The sequence below is a fragment of the Motacilla alba genome, chromosome 26 (genome assembly GCF_015832195.1).
Source record: "Motacilla alba alba isolate MOTALB_02 chromosome 26, Motacilla_alba_V1.0_pri, whole genome shotgun sequence".
Lineage (NCBI taxonomy): Eukaryota > Metazoa > Chordata > Aves > Passeriformes > Motacillidae > Motacilla > Motacilla alba.
In genome coordinates this window covers 4195606-4209200 of record NC_052041.1, presented here as the reverse complement: position 1 = coordinate 4209200, position 13595 = coordinate 4195606, and positions in this window count along the sequence as shown.

The following is a 13595-nucleotide window of genomic DNA, read 5'->3' as shown; positions in this document are numbered from 1 at the left end:
GGCTGCAAAACCCCGGCTGAATTCCCAGGGGAGCTGCTGGAAGTGGCTCTCTGGAAGCTGATTTGTGCCCGGGAGAGCACAACAGCCGCTGGCCGAGCTGCTGTGGAGGGGACAGTGAGACCCCAGCAGCCCTGAGCTGGCTCTGACCTCCCCACGTGTGCTGGACATCCTTAAATAGAGCCACGGCCTCAGGGAGAGGCAGATCCAAGGCCTGGGAACCTGGGGATGTGGTGGGATGAGGGATGCAGGGATTAGTGGGATGGATGCAGGATGCAGGGATTAGCGGGATGGATGCAGGAACTGGTGGGATGGTGGGTGGGGCACAGGAATCTCTCATTTCTCATGGCCATCACAAGCAACTGGAGTCTGGAAATGTTAACCAGGAGGTGATAGAACGCTGGCTTTTCTGGAACTTTCCTCACAAGTGCGGAAGCAAACCCCGAGCCCGGGAATGTGACTGTTCTTCCTTCTCTGATCACGAGTCAAACGCGAAGGAAAAGTCTCACCCAGATGTTGCCTGGGGTCTCTGGTGCTGGAAGCTGTGAAACAAACACCCCCCTCCCCAGGCCAGCCCCGGGGCCTCGCAGCAGGAGGGAAGGAGCATCACAGAATCCTGGAATGGTTTGCCTTGGAATGGCACCTCAGAGCTCCTCTTGCCTGTGGACGGTTTGGGAGACAGAGCTCTGCCCTCGCCGCCGGGAGATGCCCTCACCTGAGGCAAAGGAGCTTTTTCCCTCCCTTTGGAGCTGGGGGTGAGGATGGCAGCCTCCTCTGAGGGATCCTTGGAAGTTTGGGAATACCAAATGCTGCCTGAGAGCCGCTCGTTGCTGCTGCCCTGCGGCACGGGGGAGCTCAGCTCCGTGTCCCCATCCCTTTGTCCCATGTCCTCCTCCAGCTGCAAGGGCTGGGGTGATGTGCTGCTCTCCATTGATTAAAACCCCGGCTCAGGAGGAGATTTCAGCTCGCTGTTATTTATCCCAGTGTGGAATTGTTGGTGCTGGAAGTGCCAGCAGCAGTCTGGGGACGTGGCTGGGCTGTGGTGGCACCCACAGTGACACCCTGGGGTGATGTCCCACGTCTGGAGACCAGCTCAGCCTTCACGCAGTCAGGAGCTAAACCGAGGTGCTTTAAAGCAGCTTTGTCTAAATCCCCATCCGGGGTGGACACGGACCTTCCCCGGCCGGCTTTGACGTGCTGGGGCCTCTCTCCTGAGCTGTGGTGTTCATCCAGAGCTGCTGCCGGGCTCGGGAAGGGAAGGGAAGGGAAGGGAAGGGAAGGGAAGGGAAGGGAAGGGAAGGGAAGGGAAGGGAAGGGAAGGGAAGGGAAGGGAAGGGAAGGGAAGGGAAGGGAAGGGAAGGGAAGGGAAGGGAAGGGAAGGGAAGGGAAGGGAAGGGAAGGGAGGCCTGGCTGGCTGGGGAAGCACGGATGGAGCCCACCTCTCCTGAGAGCCCGACCAGGCTCAATGCAGAGCCCACCACGGCATCCTGCAAATCTCAGCTCCCAGAGGAGGAGAGATCCTCGGAGCAGAGATGGATCCTCTCGGCTCCATCTCCCACCTCCTCCCATCACCTCCCTCCTTCCCTCCCGGCTGTGAGGGACAGGCACAGAGAAGGGGAAAAGCTCCAAAAAGGTGGCAGGGTGGGGAGGAGGAATCTTTTCCAAAAAGAGCCAAAAAAAGAAGAAGAAAAAAAAAAAAAAAAACCAACAGTAAACGCATCAAATAATAATAAAAACCCACCCTTTTCTTTGAGCCTCAATGTATGCTGGTGCAGTGCTTAGGGGATTAATCTCTTAAAAAATAAGTGCCATGTGAGTAGACAGGCAGTGATTAAGGTTTTAACTGATCAGTCTGCGTCTGACAGTGAACCAGCTATTATCTTAACGGAATCAAACGAACATTCAGAGCCTCGCTCAGCCCCAAACATGAAAGGAGATGTCATCTGCTGGCAGTTGGCAAAGCCGCAGGGGAAGGGGGAGAGGGAGAAAGGAGGCAAGGCAAGGAAAGCAAAACAAGGGTGAGAAAAAGGAGGAAAGGAGGGGAAAGAGGGAGAAAGGGCTGGGGAAGGATGCAGGGGTAAATAAAAGGGAGCGACGGAGGGAAGGAGACAAAAGGGAGGGCAGGGGAGGTTGGAAGAAGTGCTCAGCTCTGGTGTTCCTCTCCTTCCTGCTTTCCCAAGTGGTTTGGGAGCTGCTCCCTGAGCCTTGTGGGCCTTTGGAGCCCTCTCCAACCCTTGCCCTGCCTTTTCCCACCGCGGCCGCCAAGGGCTGCCCGGAACCAGGGAGGTCTGGCACTCTTGAACCTGAGGTCAAAAACAAGAGGGAGGAGAAGAATGGCCTTCAGGCCAGAGGAAGAAACCAGGGCAACGGGGCTCTTATCGGGATAAAAGGGCTTTATCTCGGAGCACTTCAACAAAACACACAAGGCTGAGAGAAGAGGCTCTGTCAAGTGTCCGGCGGGGCCACGCTGGAGACAGCAAATCCCTGAGGGATGGGGGAGAGCCCAAATCCCTGGGGAATAGAGGGGTTCATTCCTTAGGGGACACCCCAAATCCCTGAAGGATAGGGGAGACCCCAAATCCCTGAGGGATAGAGGGGCTCATTCCTTAGGGAAGACCCCAAATCCCTGAAGGATAGGGGAGACCCCAAATCCCTGAGGGATAGAGGGGCTCATTTCTCTGGGGAGACCCCAAATCCCTGAGGGATAGAGGGGCTCATTCCTTAGGGAAGACCCCAAATCTCTGAGGGATAGAGGGGCTCATTCCTTAGGGAAGACCCCAAATCCCTGAGGGATAGAGGGGCTCATTTCTCTTGGGAGACCCCAAATCCCTGAGGGATAGAGGGGCTCATTTCTCTGGGGAGACCCCAAATCCCTGAGGGATAGAGGGGCTCATTCCTTAGAAAAGACCCCAAATCTCTGAGGGATAGAGGGGCTCATTTCTCTGGGGAGACCCCAAATCCCTGAAGGATAGAGGGGCTCATTCCTTAGGGAAGACCCCAAATCCCTGAGGGATAGAGGGGCTCATTTCTCTGGGGAGACCCCAAATCCCTGAAGGATAGAGGAGCTCATTCCTTAGGGAAGACCCCAAATCCCTGAGGGATAGAGGGGCTCATTCCTTAGAGAAGACCCCAAATCCCTGAAGGATAGAGGGGCTCATTCCTTAGGGAAGACCCCAAATCCCTGAAGGATAGAGGGGCTCATTCCTTAGGGAAGACCCCAAATCCCTGAGGGATAGAGGGGCTCATTCCTTAGGGAAGACCCCAAATCCCTGAAGGATAGAGGGGCTCATTTCTCTTGGGAGACCCCAAATCCCTGAGGGATAGAGGGGCTCATTTCTCTGGGGAGACCCCAAATCCCTGAGGGATAGAGGGGCTCATTCCTTAGGGAAGACCCCAAATCCCTGAGGGATAGAGGGGCTCATTTCTCTGGGGAGACCCCAAATCCCTGAGGGATGGTGGAGACCCCAAATCCCCACAGCCCTGGAGCATCCCATCCCAGGGAGAACCATGAATTTCCCTGGCTGCAGCCCCCTCTGCCCGGCTGTCCCTGCTCTGGGCTGTCCCTGCTGCCTCCATCCCTCAGCCTGGTGCTGCTGCTCCGTGCCAGGAGGGCCCTGGGAGCGCCAGGGTCACGACTGCCCCATTACAGGGTGAGATTTATCCTTGGCAGGTGTGCTGCGGGATGCTATATTATCCAGGATTATGAACTGTAACAGGATAATCTCTCTAATGTAATTCAAGCTCTCGACATGGCTTATGGCTCCTTAATGTACCTCAGACTGAAGAATTACAAGAACATTTTCCCCCCTCCCTGCCTTGTCAGCTCCTAAATGATTTAGGCAATCGCCTGAAGCCAGATCTTGGCCTCCAGTCATAACTCAGAGCAGTTCAGTAAATATGATGGGGAAGGAGTTTTCCGGGCTTTGCTCTTTCTTCCTTCCACTCTGCTCGGCCCTTGGTGAGCTGGGGAATGAGCAGGGAGAGCTGGGATGCCCAGGGAATGGGTTGGGACTCCCAGGGAATGAGCAGGGAGAGCTGGGATGATCAGGGAATGGGTTGGGACTCCCAGGGAATGAGCAGGGAGAGCTGGGATGCCCAGGGAATGGGTTTGGACTCTCAGGGAATGAGCTGGGACTCACAAGGAATGATCCAGGAGAGCTGGGATGCACAGGGAGTGAGAAGGGAGACCTGGGGTGCACAGGGAATGGGCTGAGACTCCCAGGGAATGAGCAGGGAGGGCTGGGGTGCCCAGGGAATGGGTTGGGACTCCCAAGGAATGTGCTGGGACTCACAAGGAATGATCAAGGAGAGCTGGGATGCCCAGGGAGTGAGCAGGGAGAGCTGAGACTCCCAGGGAATGAGCTGGGAATGCTGGGACTCCCAGGGAAAGTGCTGGGACTCCCAGGGAATGAGCTGGGACTCACAAGGAATGAACAGGGAGGGCTGGGGTGCACAGGGAGTGAGCAGGGAGAGCTGAGACTCACAGGGAATCAGTTGGGACTCCCAAGAAATTATTTGGGACTCCCAGGGAATGATTTGGGACTCCCAGGGAATGAGCAGGGAGAGCCAGGACACCACCCTGCCCTCGCCTCCCACTCATCCATGGCCTTCCTCCCTTCCTCAGCTCCCAGGAGGGATTGCTGCCCCCAGCCCCTCGAGGGCAGGGCACGGGGCATTCAGCAGGGCCCCTCTCCACAGGGCTGTGCCTGTGAGACCCCAGGACTGTCCTCCTTAGGACATCGCCCCCGGCAGCCACAGCAGCAGCGCCCGAGGCAGCAGAGTGGGAGATTTCCCCAGGAAAACCCTTTCTGTGCCTGGAACTGAGCACTGAGCCACGCCGAGCAGCAAGAACAGCCCCTGCCCAGGGTCTGTGCACATCCTGGGAGAGGAGACCCTCCCGAGTGCAGAGTGGCAGGATCACATCTCTGCCCTCCGCAGCAGGATGCATTTCCAGCCACCTGAAGGAGGAATTTTCTCCCCTCTTTCCTTTCTTTTTTCTTTTTTTTTTTTTTTCTCTCTCTTCCCTGGAAGCTTCTGCAAGACAGAGCCTCATAAATCTCACCTCCCAAACCCCTCAGGCGGCCGGGTGTCTGCATCCTCTCCATCTTCATTTCTTTTCCCTGCTTTGATGCTCTGGGAGGCGGATGTGCCGTGCCAGGAGCCCGAGGTGGGAGGTGGGAGATTCCATCCTCTCTGTCCCTGCCCTGCCACGTCCCTGCTGCGACCTTGGTGGCACCTGGGCTGTCCTGGTGGAGACCCTGTGGCTTGGAGGGGCTGTCCTGGATTTTCCAGGGGCTGTCCTGGATTTTCCAGGGGCTGCTGTGGCAGAGGTGGTTCAGAGCCCCTCAGTCGCTGGGATTTCTGCTGAGTTCCCTGTTGGGATTCTCTGTTGGGATTCCCTGTGGGATAACTCAGCAGGAATCAGTGGTTTGGTGTAAAATCACCCCCTGCACGTGGCTGGTTGTTCCTGGGGTGTCCAGGCTCACTCCATGCCCTCCTCTTAAGCCAAGAGGAAGAATTCCCATCTTTTCCATAACCGCCCACCTCTGCTCATTGCTTTGATTTCCAGGAGGATTTTGTGGTGCTGATTTGAAGTGGAATGAGAATCATTCCCGTGGAAAAGACAATTCAGGCAGCCTCTCCATCCCAACAATCCTCAGGGCTGGGGAGCAGCGGGATCCCAGCTGGGACCTGCCAGGAATGCTCCCTCCCCTGGAGCCCCTGTCCCTGCTCAGCTCTTCCCTCTCTCCCGGTGTCACTTTGCTCCCGGTCCCTCCTCTTCCCTCTCTCCCGGTGTCACTTTGCTCCCGGTCCCTCCGTGATCCCTCCTGCTGCTGTCTCTGCCACCCCGAGGACAAAATCAACTTTGTAAACTGGGATGGGAGGGCAGGAAAGAAAGCAGAGGAGGCGAAAAAAAAAGCAGTGATTAAGGACAGGAACTGCGGGGATACAAATTCCACCCGGCCACAGACTTCAAATAAACACCAGCTCTGCAGATGATGTGGAAAAAAAGTGATCCTGGAAAAAAAAAAAACAAAAAAACAAAAAAAACCACACCTCCTTCAGCATTCCTGGTGTGAGGCCTCGGTACCTGTTGCTGTGTTGGCCTGGCAGGTGTGAGAAGAGCTGGAGGAAGAGGAGGAAAAAGGAGGAAGAGGAAGGGTGGGGGGAAGATGCAGCCTCAGGCTGGGGCAGGGGAATGGCCGAGCTTTTCCTGGGAGGAAAGGGGACGGAGGTTCCCTGTGAGCGCATCCCTGCCTGGCCAGAGCCTCGCCAAGGACCCACGCTGTGCCCTGGGCACCGCTCGGTGACCATCCCAGGGGTGTCCCGAGTGTCCCCTGAGTGGGGTGGCAGGGGTAGGACATGGCAGGGTGTCCCCTGAGGAAGGTGGCAGGGGCAGGACAAGACGGATTGTCCCCTGAGCAGGGTGGCAGGGGCAGGACAAGGCCGAGTGTCCCCTGAGGAAGGTGGCAGGGGCAGGACAAGGCAGAGTGTCCCCTGAGCAGGGTGGCAGGGGTAGGACAAGGCAGAGTGTGCCCTGAGCAGGGTGGCAGGGGCAGGACAAGGCAGAGTGTCCCCTGAGCAGGGTGGCAGGGGCAGGACAAGGCGGAGTGTCCCCTGAGCTGGTGGCGGAGCGTGACGGTCCCCGGGCCAGGGCAGCTCCCCGCAGCTGTATTTACTGTTGCTGTTTGTTGTCGCCCTGGCAGCCTCCGTAATGTGAATTTTCTGTGTCACTGGCTGAGAGGATTCCAGGCAGGTTTTTGATAATGTGGGGTTTTTGTAAACCAGGGGAGGGAGAAGGGGGGGGGGGAAGAAGCCACAGGCTGGGCCCAGAGCTTTTAACTCCTTCGTCACCAAGTGAGTTTGGCTGGAGTTTGTGGTTCACGGAACCCAGGGATTTGGGGCGGGTTTGGCCCCTAAATGTGGTGTTCCTGCCACACTTCCCTTCACAGCAGCCTCAGCCCACCCTCAATTCCCAGCATCAAGAAGTGAACCCCTTGTTCAGCAGCTCCCCCCATCCCTGCCCCCTCCCTGCATCCCCCTGCCGTGTCCCTTCGGGATTTATGTGTCAAACCCCTCCGTGCCTCAGTTTCCCCTCCTGCACAAGGGCCAGAAAGAAAGCACTGACAAAAAGCAGTGCCCAGCTCACGCCAGCGGTCCTGGGGCAGTGCCAGGTGGCCCAGGCAGGTGCCCACCTGGCAGCGAGGGGCTGCACGCCCTCAGCCCGAGGCTTCTGCCACTTGAAAGGCAGACAAGGAAATTGCAGCGGGTTTGATCTCTGGGTAAACAAACTGGGAATCCAAGTGTGATCTTCTGCTCCTTTGTTTTCGGGCAAACAGAGCAGCAGCATCTGTCCCCTCCCGGCTCTGCTGCCACAGCCCTCAGCCGGCTCCAGAACCCCTCCTTTCTTCTTTCTTTCTTTTTTTCCTCCCCTTTTTTGTGCGGCTGGGGCTCGGGGTGGTGGGTGCAGCTCGGAGAGGAGCTGGGCACAGGAAGGAAAAGCTCTTTACACGGCAAAGCATCCTCAGACCTGCCTCTGCCTCCCAGGTGGCACCTCCGGCTTAACCTCTTCCTTCCTGTGACACAAAAGGGGACCAGCCTCTGCCATGTCCTCCCAAAAGGCTGCCTCGGGTTAACCCTTTGCTCGCTCACCCAGGAGAAACAGGGACTGTCCTTCTTGTCTGCTCCCTAATTTCCCCAAGTGCCTGTTGCTGTGACCCCCGTGGGACAAAGAATGAGCCCGGAATCCCTGTGGTTGGACAAATAAGAGATTTCCAGGCCTGCATTTCTGTGTTTTCCACCAGCTGTGCTCCCTTGGGGTCCCTCTGTTCACCTCGGTCCCTGCAGGGAAACTGAGGCACCAGATTCCCCGGGATGGAGCAGCAGAGCAGCGGTGGGGACCAGCTCCGGCTCCGCTTCCCCCACCCCTCGCGGGTCTCAGGGCTCCCCCAGCCCCTCGGGAGCTCCGCTCACCTCTGCCTTCCCACCCCTCGGATTTCAGCTCCCCTCAGCCGGGCAGGAGCCCTGACTGACACTTGATTGACAGAGCCAATTAGCCAAACGAAGCCAGCTGCATTCAGCGGGCTGGGGGGAGGAGGGGGGCGAACCGGAGGGGAAGCCAGAATCCAATTCCTCTCCCATCAGCCGTGATTGCCGGTTTTGTTTTACTCTCGGCCGGGCGGGTTCTTTGGAGCTCTGGATGCCAGTTCCAGCGGGGCTCGCAGCCTCCCCCCGGGCTGCCGGGGAGCTCGGGGGCGTTGGCATCACCTGGGCACGTCCTGGCAGCTCCGGGATTTCCCCAGGTGAAGCGGGGAACTCCTCGTGCCCTGGCACGTCCCGGATGAAAGCGCCATCCCCTCCTGGCACGGGGGATGGAGCAGGGCGATGCCCGGGGCGGGCAGGGCTCGGGTGGGCACAGAGGGAACTCCCAGCTGCGGATAGCTGGGATTTGTTCCCTTCTGCGTGTCCCTGCGAGGCCGAGGAGCCGGGAACACGCTGGGGACAGGCTGTGCGTGGGGTTTGTCTCTGCGGAGATCTGCGTTTCTTCTCCCCCGATGTTCCCTGAGTCATTTCCTCAGCTCGCAGGCAGATATTTACTTAACCCCGCGCCGGGAATGCCGAGCTTGGGGGCTGCGGGGGCTCTCCCTGCTGCCGTGGTGACGCGTGGGGACTCGCACGGGTGGCACCTCGCTGCCTGCTCTGGCAGGGCTCTGGCAGGATGCAGTGGCAGGGCCGGTGACAGTCCTGTCACACACAGCAATGTCCCCGTGCTGATGCAGGTGACAAGTCCCCCAGTGTTCCACGCCCAGGACCCGACCCCTTGCCTGGCCAAGGCACTGAGGGCGTAAATCATCGTGGATTTCAGTGCTCCTGTCCCCCAACACACCTTTTTGTCACCTCCCTTGTGCTGGGGACACTCCAGCAAGGCTGTGGCACTGCAGAGGACGGAGCCCCCTCGCTTTTGGGGTTGTCACAGCCTGTCTGTGACCTGTCCCAGCCTTGTCCCTTCCCAGCTGTTTTTCCCAGCCCAGCCTGGAGCCGTTCTCCCTCAAAGCCTGCCTTGTGTTGCAATGGTGGGAGCCAGAGCTCTTTGATGGGTGGAGAGCCGGCCCTCGCTGACCACCACCGGCTCCGGACAGATCCCAAAGCTTTTCCAGCTTGTGGCCACTGCTGAAAGGGTTCATTTCTTCCCCTAATGAGATGCAGCCCTGGCTGGGGGCACCATGGCATCTGCTCAGCAGCTCGGGGCAGCCAGGCTGAGCAATCTGGGCAGCGAGGAGCAGTTCCAACCAGGCCAGGGGGGTCACCCTGAGCTCCTGCAGCGCTCTCCTGGCTCCTGCCAGGGGGATCCCATCCAGGGAACCTCCAGGAACGGCCACACTCCTGTGGGGTGGGCATGGGGAGGTGGAGGAAGCTGCAGAGAGCTCAGGGTGAGTGTCACCAGGGGTGGCACTGGCTCAGGGGGACAATCCAGCTGTGCCACCTGTCCCCGTGGTGCAGAGCCACCGCTGTCCCAGTCTCAGCCACCGTCACCGAGCGCAGGACGATGAACTGGACAGAGGGGCACGTGCACAGCTGGCCCGGCCTGCAGAGAGCTTCCTCCTCATCCTCTTCCTCCTGCTCTGAGTGCGGGGAGCTGGCAGGAATTGCAGCAGGCCGGGCAGGAGCTGCGTGTGAGCCTCCAGCTGGGAGAGGCACATGGAAACACACCAGGAGCTTCCCTGCAGCCAATTCGTGCCCCAGCTCAGTGCACATGAAAAAGTCATTCAAGGAGCCACTTGAAAACAGCCTCGCTCTCCCCTGGGCACACTCGGGGTGTCAAATGATTCCCAATCATCCAAGAAAGTCTGATCAGCCTTGGATGGATGGAAAGAATCCGGCTGACTTAGTGAGCTTTGGATGCAGCCCGGAGTTATTAGGAAGTAGCTCTCAAAGCCTGCAGCAGGCAGCTGAGAGAAGTGAAACTCTACCCAGGTGTTAGAGATCCTTAAACTGGGAAGGAATTTTTCTTCCCCTTGGCTCTGGAACAACAACAACAACAGCACTTTTTTTTTCTCTTTTTTTTTTTTTTTTCCTTCCAGCCTATTTCAGAGCAGAGCAGAGCAGGCACACTCCTCCTCCTCCTCCTCCTCCTCCTCATCCTCATCCTCGCTGGGGTTGTCTGGAGCTGTTTGAAGGCAGGAGTGGGGGCTGTGCCAAGGCTTTGCCCCTCTGCCAGCGGATCTGCCACAGGCTCTGCCCTGGGGCAGTTCCACCGTGGAAGGAAGCAGGAATGCTGAATTCACCCCGCAGCGCGGCCTCTGCCAAGGGGACTGTGCAGAGCAGGAGGAAACTGGCAGCAGTCCTGGAAATTTAAAGCCCTTCCACTGTTGGTGCTTTAAAATAAAAAGTAGTTGAGATAAATTAATGAATTAATATCGCTCTGCCTCTCTGAGCCATCCCAGTCGCTCTCCCTCTCCGGGGATGGGATCCGTGGAAGCAACCCCATGGATAAACACGGCTCCGGGCCCGAGAGCTCGGGGGTGTAATTCCCCTAATTCCCCTGATCCCAGTGACAGTCCCGGCGGGGCCGTGGCTGCCAGGGAGGTTCCTGCTCCGCTCGGGCTCCGCTGGCTCGTGCGGGTCCTTCCCGGAACGCGCCTGCCCGGCTCGAGCGTTTCTGGGAATGAGGTCCCAGCGCTGTTGGTTTGGGGAGCCTGCCAGGATTGGGGGGGATTGGGGGGAACAGCGAGGGGCCCCTGCTTTGCTTAACCCCTTCCCTGCCAGCGCCGGCTTTGGGAGCTTCCACAGGGACGGGCCCAGCTCCACAGCAGGCAGGAGCGGCGGAGCCTCGCGCATCCATCCCCCTCTCCGTGTCCGGCCACGCCGCCGCGGGTGTCTGGCGGAAAAACGGAGGGAGAGGAGAAATTCCCAACCAGAGCCAAGTCTGAGGCTCACAAATCCCAGCCCAGCCCTCACGGGTTAAGCGAGCTGCGTGCGCTAAGGTCAACACAGGCTGCACCTGCCCACGGGCTCCTGTGCAGGCAGCACAATTGATGGCTTGTTCCTTTCAGGGTTGCCGTTGGAGCGCGGTGCCCAGGCCCCGGGCCAGCCTGCTGATCACATAAAATATTATTTGTGTTTAAAAATTCCAGTAATTGACTATGCACCGGTTTTTTCCGAGCCTTCTGCCAAGGGCAGTAAAAATCAAAATCCGTCCCAGGTTATTTTCATCATGCAAATTCCCATTTCTGTAAACAGGAGTGCGGCGCTGGGAGCCGGGGCCGGCGGCTGGGCCGGGCGCCAGCGAGTGCTGGGCCTGGAGCACCGGGGAGGGACAGGAGAGGGACAGGAGAGGGACAGGAGCGGGGACAGGAGAGGGACAGGAGAAGGGACAGGAGAGGGACAGGAGAGGGACAGGAGTGGGACAGGAGCGGGGACAGGAGAGGGACAGGAGAGGGATAGGAGCGGGGACAGGAGAGGGGACAGGAGAGGGACAAGAGAGGGACAGGAGAGGGGACAGGAGAGGGACAAGAGAGGGACAGGAGCGGGGACAGGAGAGGGACAGGAGTGGGGACAGGAGAGGGACAGGAGAGGGACAGGAGTGGGACAGGAGAGGGACAGGAGAGAGACAGGAGTGAGGCAGGAGTGGGGACAGAAGAAGGGACAGGAGAGGGGACGAGAGAGGGGACAGGAGTGGGACAGAAGCACAGACAGGAGTGGGACAGAAGGGACAGGAGAAGAGAAGGATCAGGGACAGGATCAGGGGCAGGATCAGGGACAGGAGCAGCCTCTGAGAGCTGCTCCAGCCAGGCCCCTCCTGTCCCACAGAGGCTTGGAGGTCCCCTGGTCGTTCCTGGCTGTTCCATTCCTGTGTTTTCTGTCCCTGCTGTCCCAGCTTGTCCCTCTGCAGGATCTTTCTCCTGGGGCTCAGCACTGCTGACTCTGAGTCCTGAGCCCTCGGGATGCCCCAATCCCAGGGACGTGCCCAGCCCTCACCGCTCCTAGATCAGCCAGCCTGGGGGAAGGGAGAGTCCTTGAGAGGGGAACTCGGTGTTTCCTCCTGGAAACCCCTCTGGCTCTCTGGAGATGGTGTGAGGGAGGTTTTGGCTGCCTCACAGGGAGCACCTGGCACTCCCAGGGTGGAGGGAAAGTTGGGCAGTCCCAGCTGGATCCCCCAGCTCCTCACCTGCCCAATTCCAGCTCCTTTGTGCACAGAAACCCCTCGGGGCTGGCCCAGGATGCTCCCGGGATGCTTTGCAGCCATCCATGGGCACCACAGGAGATGTCCCAAAGCAGGATTCAGGCCCCTCACCCTCCTGGGAGCCTCCTTAGCCAAACCCGAGTGTTCCAGGGCAGGATTGGTGCTCTCCTGACTCTGGGAAGTGACAGGTAGATCTGCAGGGAATCCCAGTCATTTGCAATCTCTAGAGACTTTGAGGTTTTGAGGTCAGGGTTAAGAAGTCTAGAAAGCATCACCAAAAACCCCAAAACTTCTGGAGTTGCATTAGAGATAATAACAAGCTCTGAGTGTGCCTGGGGGCATGCACCAGCACCAGGCTGGGGCCGGGGCCATCAGCTGGATGAATTATCCCATTCTCCCTCCTTATGAGACCTCTTTGTACCCATTTTGGAAACTTGTGGGAACAGCTGGGGTTTGGGGTAGGACACGGGGCCACACAAGCCCCTGACCTACTTGGAAATGGCATTTTCGAGTTCCTATGGGCCTGTTGGGTTTGCACACATCAGCAGAGATGACATTTTCTGCTCTTTAAGGAGAGGGGCGGGAGCCCTCGCGAAGAATTCACATCTGTTTTGAAAACAAGTCAGCGCAGGAAAAGTGCCCACATGGAGCAGAAATGTGGTTTTGATTGTGTTGCACTCTCCAGAAAGGAGGGCTCGCATTTTAAACTCTATTAGACAGAATAATAACAGCTCACAGCTCGTCTGCCTTTCATCTGGCCCTGCTTCCCCAGCAGCGCGGGGATCTCGCTCCCACTGACACCCAACCACCTCTGCTGCTCCTCGGGCGTTGGGATCAGCAGCTTCCACCCAAAAAACCCTTCCAGGATCCAGGGAAGATGGATTTTGGGACCCCAAAGGTTTCTATTCCCTGCACGCCTCAAGTCTGGCGTGCAGGGAACAGTAAAATGGACAAAGGGAGGAGATGGAGAGCGATTTCCAAGGGATGGAGTGCCAGGAGAAAGGGGCATGGATTCCAAGTGCCAGAGGGCAGGGATGGATGGGATTTTGGGAAGGAATTCCTCCCTTTAAGCGTGGGGACACCCTGGCACAGGGTGCCCAGAGCAGCTGTGGCTGCCCCTGGCAGTGTCCAAGGCCAGGTTGGAGCACCCTGGGACAGCGGGAGGTGTCCCTGCCCATGGCAGGGGTGGCGCTGGATGAGCTTTAATGTCCCCCCAACCCAAACCTCTCCAGGGTTCTCTGATTCTCTGCAGGGCTACAGGAGGCCCTGTTTCCTTCCTGGTGTAGGGATGGAGGAGGCCAAGCCAAGCCCCAGGGAGGTGGAGGAGCTCAAGGAAAGACCCATCTGTTCCCCAGGTCTTCCTTGGAGCCCCAAACCTGTTGGATCTGGAGTTCGGGTGTTGGAAAGGGAAAGG